The sequence below is a fragment of the Archocentrus centrarchus genome, chromosome 9 (assembly GCF_007364275.1).
Source record: "Archocentrus centrarchus isolate MPI-CPG fArcCen1 chromosome 9, fArcCen1, whole genome shotgun sequence".
Classification (NCBI taxonomy): domain Eukaryota; kingdom Metazoa; phylum Chordata; class Actinopteri; order Cichliformes; family Cichlidae; genus Archocentrus; species Archocentrus centrarchus.
This window is the reverse complement of record NC_044354.1, coordinates 1,168,645-1,179,001: the sequence shown is the minus strand read 5'-3', so window position 1 is coordinate 1,179,001 and position 10,357 is coordinate 1,168,645.

The window sequence follows — 10,357 nt, the reverse complement described above, 5'->3', positions numbered from 1 at the left end:
TAATCTTGTTTGTTGATTTTATATATATATATATTCTTTTCTTAATAGTGTAAATTATTATATTTTTATTTATATTTATAATAACTGCGGCTGCTGTTATACCCAAATTTCCCCTCTGTGGGACAATAAAGGCTGTTTCTTCTTCTTCTTCTTCTTCTGATGCTCAGTTTGAACTTCAGCAGGTCATCTTGATCATGTCTGCATTGGGTTGCTGCCATGTGATAGGAAGGCAACAGTAACTCAAATAACCACACATTACATCCCCTCGGGATGTGGTGGAATGGGAGATTTGCATCATGGATGTGCAGCCAACCAATCTACAACAACTGTGTGATGGTATTATGTCAATATGGAGCAAAATCTCTGAGGAATGTTTCCAGCACCTTGTTGAATCTGTGCCACAAAGAATTAAGATAGTTCTGAAGGCAAACTCGGATCCAACCTGGTGCTGGCAAGGTGTAACTAATGAAGTGGCTGGTGAGTATAAAACCTTTGGATTTCTTCTATTGGTGTCCTACACTGTTAAATAATGAAATAAGTTTGGTTTGTGCCGACATCCATAGGCAGGTCAAGTGATGAAACATATGTATGTCACAATATTCTGGGTAACTGATGAAACTGACTTTTCTCTATATTACAGCATCTCCTTGATCCAACACCTTGATCCAGATTGGCAGGCTGGGTTCTAGATGAATTCAGTACAGTTTTTTTGTAAATTGGGGTAGAGTAATCCTGCTATGCATTCATATAAATTAATCTCTATATGGGCTTTTTCTGATTTTGTGTAATGAAGGAAGGTGAAATATTATTATATAAAGTAACCATTAACAGCAGAGAAGACATGAGTAAACACTTCACAGCACATTTGATCTCTGAAGCAGACATGTTGTGAATTTTTTTTTTTGCTTAGACTTAGTGCCACCCATGCTATGCAGCATACTGGGCAGCAAGCAGTCTCCAATGATCACAATCGTATGCAAGAACCTTGTTGAAGCTTGCATTGTGTGTTCAGGACTTTCGGATGTTGTATGAATGTTCTTTGTCAGGTGTTCCTGGGACATCTGCTTGGTCTTTTGGCACCAGGAGGCATCCAGCACATTGCTGTCTTTGGGATCCTTGTGTTGTTTAAACAGAGGATGTGACCAGCCAGTCGAAGTCTTTGGCGAGAGGCGTTGTTGTGGAGTTTGACTGCGCCACTATTTCAGAGCACTTCCTCATTTGTAATATGGTCAGTGTAATGGATCTTTAGGATTTGGAAAAGCCATCTCTGCTGTAAAACGTCGAGCTTGTTGTTAATGCTCACTGATGTTTTCCAGGTCTTGTTGGCATAGATGGCTGTTGGGACCACGATGGAATTGAGTTTGATCTTCAGAGAGATGGATGGGGAGGACCAGAGCTTGTTCACCATCTGAAATACCATCACTGCCTTTCCAGTGCAGCACTTGACACTAGGGTTTAAGCCCGGGATCCGGGATTCCCGGGAAATGCGATCAGAACCATTTCCCGTTTCCCGGGAAACGTAAGACGGGAAACCGGGAAAAAAGTCGCACACGTCGATTTGTTGTCATACGGTAACATTGATGGGGTGATGAGTCAACAGTACTTACGGTATTGCGGTAACTCAGCAGAAGCGAGGCGCATACAGGCAATGATGTCTACGAACAGTTTTGTGTGGGGGCATTTTACAAAAATAGATAATGACAGCGCCAAATGTATGTTGTGTGACCGAGTCGTCAAATGTTCTGGTGGATCAACAAGCGGACTACGCAGACATTTAGAGTCCAAACATGACAAACACGAAGAAAGGCCATCATGTTCAAAATGTGCTAAAATGCTGGATGGCTACTTTAGCCGAGTTAGCAGCAAGTCTCTTGAAGAAATACTAGCGGAGATGGCAGCTTTCGATGGATTCTCCTTTAATAGTATGGCGAAATGTGAGTATCTGAGATCAGCACTCAAGAGGGATGGCTACACTCTCCCAAAGAATCCCACAGAAATCTCCAAGCAGGATAGAGTGTTTGCGAACGAGGAGAAAATTAAACTGGCCGAAATGTTCCAAGACATGGTGAAGAAAGGGTTGCGTTTTTCGTTGACCATTGACGAATACACTTCTTCCCAACATAAGCGGTACATGAGCATAAATGTGCACGGTGCGCAAACTTACTGGAATTTAGGTGTCATACATGTCCGTGGAACAATGCCAGCAGAAAAAGTGAAAGCATTGGTTGACGATCAGCTTCAATGTTTCAAGCTTGACATGAACCAACACATTGTGTGCTGCACTACGGATGGAGCATCAGTGATGGTGAAGTTTGGGAGACTGGTGCTGCCGGAATTACAGCTGTGCTATGCCCACGCAGTTCACCTGGCTGTCACAGATGTGCTCTACCACCGTGCCACCTCTGATGGAGAGAGCAAACCAAGTGAAGAAGAGGAGGAGAGCAGTGAAGACTCTGATGACGAGTTAGCTGTGTGCGAGGATGGGTATCGGTCAGTGAGAGAGGACATGTACAGGAGCGTGGAGCGAGTGCGTAAAATTGCGAGGCACTTCCACAAATCCCCAGTCAGCAACGGCAAGCTGAGGGAATGTGTCAAACAAGACCAGGGGAAAGAGTTGGCACTCATCTTGGATTGTCGCACCAGATGGAACAGTTTGGCTGACATGCTGGACCGCTACATTGCACTACACAGACCAGTGACGAAGACCCTCGTTGATATCAACAATGCACTAATCATCACCAACGAAGAGCTTGCACTCATTCAGCAACTCAGCTCCTGCTTAAAGCCGGTGAAGATGGGAGTCGAATCGCTTTGTAACCGTGACACCACCCTCGTTAAAGCTGATGGGATTTTCATCTTCATGATTGACCAGTTGACAAAGCAGGACACCCCCCTGAGCCTTGAAATGGGGCATATGACCAGGAAGAATCCTGGAAGAAGAGAGCCAGCTGTCCGCTGGCTCAATAGGCACCCCGACCTCCCACACCCCAGCACAGGGCAGGGGGAGGTGAGCCCGGGGCCGCGGTGACAGCATCCCGGAGCACTGCAGCACCCGAGGTTGGCGCCCTCGCCCCCACTGCAGAGGGCGGCCCGCTCCTCCTAGATGCCCATTCACTCAACAATAGACACAAACAGGCGACAGGACATACTGGCCTGGGCATGGAAATGCAGTGCCCAGTCCCCCCCAACCACCCCACCGCGGCCCCATCCCCCACCCCACCCCCCTGCAATGCAGGCACCCCAGGGCCCCAAAAGCGTAGACCGGACATCCCGACGTCAGGCCAACCCACCCCACCCGGCGGCGCGGCCGGGACAGCAGAGGCCCCCCCCGCGCCAGGGGGGGCCCACCAGGAGCCGGCGCGGCCCCAGTGCCGGGGCCCCAGACCCCAGCCCCCAAGCCATACAGGGAAGACCAGCCAACCGACCGAGGGCCGGCACCACCCCCCCAAGCACCCCGCCCACACCCCAGGACCGAAGGCAGCACCATCCAAGCCCCCACCACCATCAACCAGGACAGGCACACAGACATCACCAGAAGGTCGCCCCAGGACCCCAGTCTCAGGAGGCTACCAGCTACCCAGGCCCCCGGAGTCCATTTTCTATCTGCGGCCAATTTGTCACTAAACTCCGAAATCGCTTAAGCGCAGAATCTCTCGATGCTCTCTGCTTCTTAAAAGCACACTTTCAGAAAAAAAAGAAAGCTTCCGAATGTTAAAGTTAAGGAAATATTGACAGAAGGGTTCGTTTAATGCGAAAGCATTACTTTTCATTTCAGGCACGTTCAGCCTCCGTTTCAAGCGTTTTAATACACAGTTGTACTTTTTTCCTCTTTAATTTGTTGTTAATTTTATATTATTATATATTGTTATCTTGCATTATATAGCCTATAATATATGCCTGAACAATAAAGAAATATCTGTTTAACTTCAAGTGTTTCTTTTCCTCGTTTGCAGCCACTTACTAACAATCATGAATTAGAATACGGGCCTAATGTGTGAAGAAGGTCTCATGAAATAGATTACTTAAACATATTTCGCTTTTAAAATGGAGTTGAGTAAAATATCTACAATATCAAAATAGGTTAAGCCAGACACAGGCTACAGAAGGCCTAATTAAAATAAAAATAAATAAAACCCACTTTTTCCCGGGATTCCCGGGAAATTGCTCGTCTTTTCCCGGGATTTGATTCATGCCATTTTCGGGAAAAATATTAAACCCTACTTGACACCAACCTATGCGTTTCTGTCTCGGGAGAGCATGCTACAGAGGTAGGTGAATCTCTCCATTTCCTCCAGTTTTTACTGCCCAATGAAAATTCTCTGTGCTTGGTCTATGATGCTGACGTCCATGATCTTTGACTTCTCAGAGCTGAAGCCAATTTTTCCAGCTTCTCTTTCCAGGTCGGTTGTCATGCTGCAGATTCAGCTTGTTTTTCTCAAGGAGGACAATGTCATCTACAAAATACAAGTCATCAAGACAGTCTTGGTCAGACCAATGGATGCCAACCCCAATGTGTGCGGCAACATGCCCCATGATGAAATGAATGAAGATGGAAGGGACAATGCACAGTCAGAGGATCAGCCAAAGGGATTTGCAATGGATGATGTCAAAAGCTTTTTTTTGAAGTTGATGAGCTTGATGGGTATTGGTACATGACGCACTGTTTAATGATGTTTCATAAAACAAAGATCTGTTCTGCGCACGATAGGCCGCTTCAGAACCTGGCTTGTTAATCTCGCAGATGTTGGTTGAGGGCACTTTGCAGACATCACAGAAGGACAATGGGCAACGCCTTCCCAGGTGTAGAGAGGAGGCTGATGCCTTTCCAGTTGGTATAACTTGGTATATCTTTGGCTTTTTTGTTCCATTTCAGCTGGTGATGTGGCCTGGTCTTGTTTGAGCTTGGTGACTTTCCTATCATCAAGCAGCTTCCAAGATCTCTCTTAGCTCCATTGCTCCTTCCGTCCTCCTCAGCATTGTTCAATGCCACTCTGAGCGTCACTCTTCCATGGTGGAGTCTCTGAAGCCAGAATCTCCAAGGAGAGCAAAACAGTTGCACAGTTCTAATGCGGCAGCCAGCGACAGTTGAGTCCTTGAGCTTCTTAGCTGCAAATGGTCTCTTTTGTATGTGCTGCTTTTGAATAAAGATCTTAAGTTTGTCTTCTGCCTTGACTAGATGATCAGAGCCATTGTTTGCTTTCTTGTTTGCCTTTGCGTTGCGAAGGGATGGTCTCCACTTTTGGCTGATGCAAGCAAAGCTGATCTTGTTAAATGTGTTCCTGTCTGGTGATCAACAAGTTGTTTTATGGATTCATCGTTGCTGAAAGTATGTATTTCTAATGGACAAGCCTTTCAATGAAAGACACTAAAGGTTTGCCATTTTCACTGACGTGTGCTGAGGACTCATGGGCTCCTATCATGGCCTCGAGTCTCAGACAATCCCTGACCAGCTGGGCATTGAAGATGCCGGTGAAGACCTTAAAGTCGTGGTTGGGAATGTCTTTGAAGACATCCTAGACTGGCTCATGGAAGTTGTCCTTGGATGCATTTTCTGCAGTGCCCATTGGTGTGTAAACTTGCACAACCGTTGTTTTGGTGTGTCTGTAGCCAAGGCGGGCTGTAATGATTCAATCGTTTATGGGTTTCCATCCGATAAGCGCTCTCATGCTCAAGACAAGACCAACTCCATGTTCATGCCATTCCTTGTGATGTGTACAAGATCGTCCTGCCGTCACTGTTACTGCGGCCACTTCCTCTCCACTTGACTTCCCTGACCCCAAGGCTATCAAGCCTATACTCATCAAAGACCTTGAGCAGTTGTGCTAGTTGACCACCAATGTTTGAACATTCCAAGCCCCAATTCTTGTGATGTTCTTGGCAGAGAATATTGCTTCCTTTGGGTACTGGACACCTTTGCCATTTTCCTCCAGTACTGTCATGCAACTTGAAGCTGAATTCCTGCCACACTGATCAGAATCTCTTATTTCACTTGCTGTTTCTTTAGCTGTTGGGTTTTCACAGGGACAGGTTGCTGGCCTGATGCCCAACTCTCTGCCTTTTTCCTTCGGGTTTGGGACCAGCAATGGTGGAGTATAACATTTTTTAGCCCATATATAAGTTCAGAAAGGCTTTGTTTGTGTATACTGCAACAAGGCCAATTATAAGAGCATGTGAGAATATGGCTGTTTATTTGTTTGTTTGTCTTTGCTTCTTTGAACCCTTCTGCTGAGTTAGAAATAACTTCAGATTCTCAGTGCTTGTTAATTTTGCACAACTTGCTCAGTCATGTATGCCAAATATTTCATGTTTTTATATCTTTTTTTAAATAGACCAATCATGTAATTATTCACTCCATCCCAGAAGAAGGAAATATTTTTTTATCCGGTCAGAGTTACAATGAGCAAGGGGTTGTTTTTCTGGCACCCCTTATTCTGGAAGTTCAGTGCAATCCAATCCATTTTTTCCCAGACAATCTAGTGTGACTCACAGCTGATGTCCATCTACAGCTTGGAACAGTAAGAGACTCTCCCGGTTAAACCATCAGTACAGCATATTATAAGATCATTTTGGCTTCATTAAATCAGACATATTTCTCATTAAGGCTGCTACTGTGGTTCTATAGGTCATACAAACTTTGCTTCTACCTCTCCACTGTTCAGATCTGGGGTAATGAGGAGATGTATCACAGAGCTGAGCATTCATAAAACTTGAATCTTAAATTAAGCAGTTTTAAACCTTTGTTTTTCATTGTGACACAATCTAAAGCAGACGGTTCCTCACTTGCAAACATTTGACAGGATCTCGGTCCATCTGACATGATGCCGTCAAACAGTTGCTGCAGATTTGATGTGAAAGATGATTCTCACCATTCAAATCAAACATGAATCTCCTGTTTCACCACAACCCAAAGGTTACCAGGTTGAGATCTGGTTATTGTGGAGACCATTTGAGCAGCTTGAGGTCATTGTCATGTTCAAGAAACCAGTTTGAGATGATTTGAGAACCCGGCACATTATCCTGGTTGAAGCAGCCATCAGAAGATGGGTGCACTGTGGTCATGAAGGGATGGACGTGGTCAGCAAAAATACTCAGGTAGACTGTGGCATTTAAACGATGCTCAGTTGGGACTAAGGGATCCAAAGTATGCCAAGAAAATATCCCCCACACCATTACACCACAGTCAGCCACAACTACTGATACAAGGCAGAATGGATCCATGCTTTAATGTTATTTACACCAAATTCTGACCCTACCATCTTAATGTTATAGCAGAAATCAAAACTCACCAGACCAGGCAATGTTTTTCCAACCTTTTATCGTGCAGTTTTGTTGAGCTCCTGTGAACTGTAGCCTCAGTTTCCCGTTCTTAGCTGACATGAGTGAAGTGGCACCCGGTGTGGTGTTTTGCTGCAGAAGGCTTTTTTGGTTGCTTGTCTGTTTTTTGTTGTTGTTTTTTACTTAATATGTTTATTTATTTTGAATCAGGTATTATTTTACTGTATTATTTTATATTCAGTTGTTTTGTTAATGAAGCTGTAAGAAAAAACAGGCTGGCTAGTTGCTGCACTGCTAACATTGATTATGTGCTGTCATTACTGCCACAGTGGTAAGGATAAAATGAAAGGATTGATTTTAGTCACATTTGTCTAAAATCAATGAGAAGTTGTTTAAAAATTTACTGTCAATGTTTAGCTGTAAACTTTGGGATAACTGCCTTTACAGGCATTTAGGAGCCCTAATATAGTTTCAGAATGTATTTAGGATACTTAGGAAAGTATTTAGATTAGCTTTTATTTACCTGGAACCAGGGCTGCTCAGTTACAGTAAAAAAAAAAAAATAATAATCTGACCTTCAAAACATGCGCTATTGAACTTCCAAGAAAGAAAAGAGGAAAAAATCCTTTTTAATCTCAATTATCTTATTTCATAATTGTTGGAAACCATAATTGTGACTGAATTTTACTTTTGAATAATTTCAAAGCCCTATCTGTAACCTTTTCTTAGCTTTCAGATCTGAGTATACTTCTTTTTCTTTCTCTTATTTTCTTTTTTCATGTTTTCCAGTCCTCCAGCTGTCAACCCAATGGCAACATCCACAGTGAGTTTCCCCAACAAAGCAGCTGTTTATTTGCAAAAGCCTCACTTCTAAATTTAATGTCATAATCCATCAACAATCTCAGTTCTTCTCAGTCTAAGGGGCTAAATTTGTTCCACAAAACTGGACTATCTGAGGCTTCAGGGCTGGACCACGTCGGCAAACAGCACAATTGTTGACACTAAATGAGTGAGCATTTTTTGGTGCAACGTCCTTTCTTCAGGAAAACAAGACCACAGTGAATTTACTTTATGGCTTAGGGTGTTTTGTTTAAATATAGATATTGCACAGGCCTGCCATTTAACCCTGGTTATAAAAGCTCTGCACAACTTGATTTGGTATCATGTTTCCAAAATAAGTCAAAACAAAGCAAAAGGAATTTATTTGGCTTTGGATTTCAGGCCTTTGCACAGTGTGCTGTAGAAATTCACGGAAATAAACAAAGACCCCTTTTTCGTGTGTAAACTAGGACTCTTACAGTAGCACATGAGAGCAGGGGGCCTGACGAAAGGCAAGGAAATAGCTGAAACTTATGATTCACTTCACCCAGGCTGACGGCCAACCGCGCACTATGCAAAAATAAACACAGGACTCCACAGCAGGTTCCCAGATAGTGTTTAGTTTGGGAAATGACAACTGCTTTTGAAACATCACTGCACTTAAGTTTGATTTATAAGAAGCTGGAGCAGAATCTGAATCAATCTCCCAAGGCATGCTGAAGGCTGCGATGCCTTTGTGCTGCACGTCATGTGTAGATGGCTGCACTAAAGCACACCTGAAGACTGAGAATGATGGGAAATTACTGCATTTCACCCTCAAAAATGACGAACTAGCTGAAATGAGCTGATTCTGTATACTTTCTAGCCTCCTCTCATCTCAAAGACACATTCAGATGATTCTGATTGTCCTGTAATGGACTCCTGGTCAGACATTAAATACATAGAAAATAAAGAAGTCACTGCAGTATTACACTGTATTACAGGTAAGATCTAAATGTTTTTATCTCTGCACTCCATGTGAGTCATGTGGAGAATAGCTGCTGCTGATGGATGTTCAAATGTCATTATTAGAGCAGTGATTCCCAAAGTGCGGGCTGAAGACCTCTAGTGGACCACGAAGGTACTGCAAGAAGTCATTTTAAGCTCATGTGATGATCAGAGTTGTGATAATTTTGGTGGATCTCATTCAATTTTCAGATTTTGAAATGGGCCATAGTGATCAGTGGTTCTAAGGTTGTCTATGCTAAACCTTTGATCATATAAAGGCCGCAACCTGCATCAGAGCCTGAATGATTTATCTGCTACTGTGCAAAAGTTTTGAGCCACCCCTCACTTCTTTAGATTTTGCTATTAAAATGGGAAATAGGGGCAGTAATGTATTAAAACATGTGCAAAAATACATGGAAATACACTATACAAGGTCAGAACAGAGTTGTTACAATTCTAATAAGCTTGAAAGTCAATATTTCATATGACCACCTTTATCAACACTTTCTCCAGGCTTCTTGAAGGATATTCAAAACTTTTTTTGGATGTTGGCTGCTTTTCATTTTGTTCTTTGTTAACAGGATCCCACACTGCTTCAACAATGTGGAGATTTTGGCTCTGGGGAGGCCAGTCCATGTCTGATAGTGTTCTATTGTGTGTCTTTCTATCCAGATACACACACTGCCAATGCTTTTACTGCATTGGCAGTGTGGAGTCATTGCTGACAAATGAAGCTGTTGCCAATCAGATGCTTTCCAGATGGTATTACATGGTGGACCTGACTCTTTTCATAATTTCATCAATTTTGATAAGATCCCCAAAACCACTGGCTGAAATGATGCAGCCCCAACCCATGACAGAGCCTCCACCCAGTTTTACAGATGACTGTAGACACTCACTGTTGCACCTCTCTGATCTGAACACAAAATTTCAAATTTGGATAGATTGCTCCATACGACCTGCTGTTGTGACACGCTGGCGTACCTCAGCCTTTTTCTCCCTGTTTGTCTTCTTTCAAGGCCAGATGCTTCTCTCACATCCTGAATCAGGTTTGGATTTGTTCCTATTTCTTTAGGACATGATTTTCAGATATTTTCAGCTGCTGTAGATAGTTTTTTTTTTTTTTTTTTTTAAGCCTGCCACTTCTTCTTTTGTCCTCTATTTGTCAAATTTCCCCCATTTTTTTTTTAAGGAAGCACTGAACAGCATGCCGAGATGCCAAGTTTGCAGCTATTAGCGCTTTGGGAATCACCTGTCAAACTGTGTTATCGTTGAC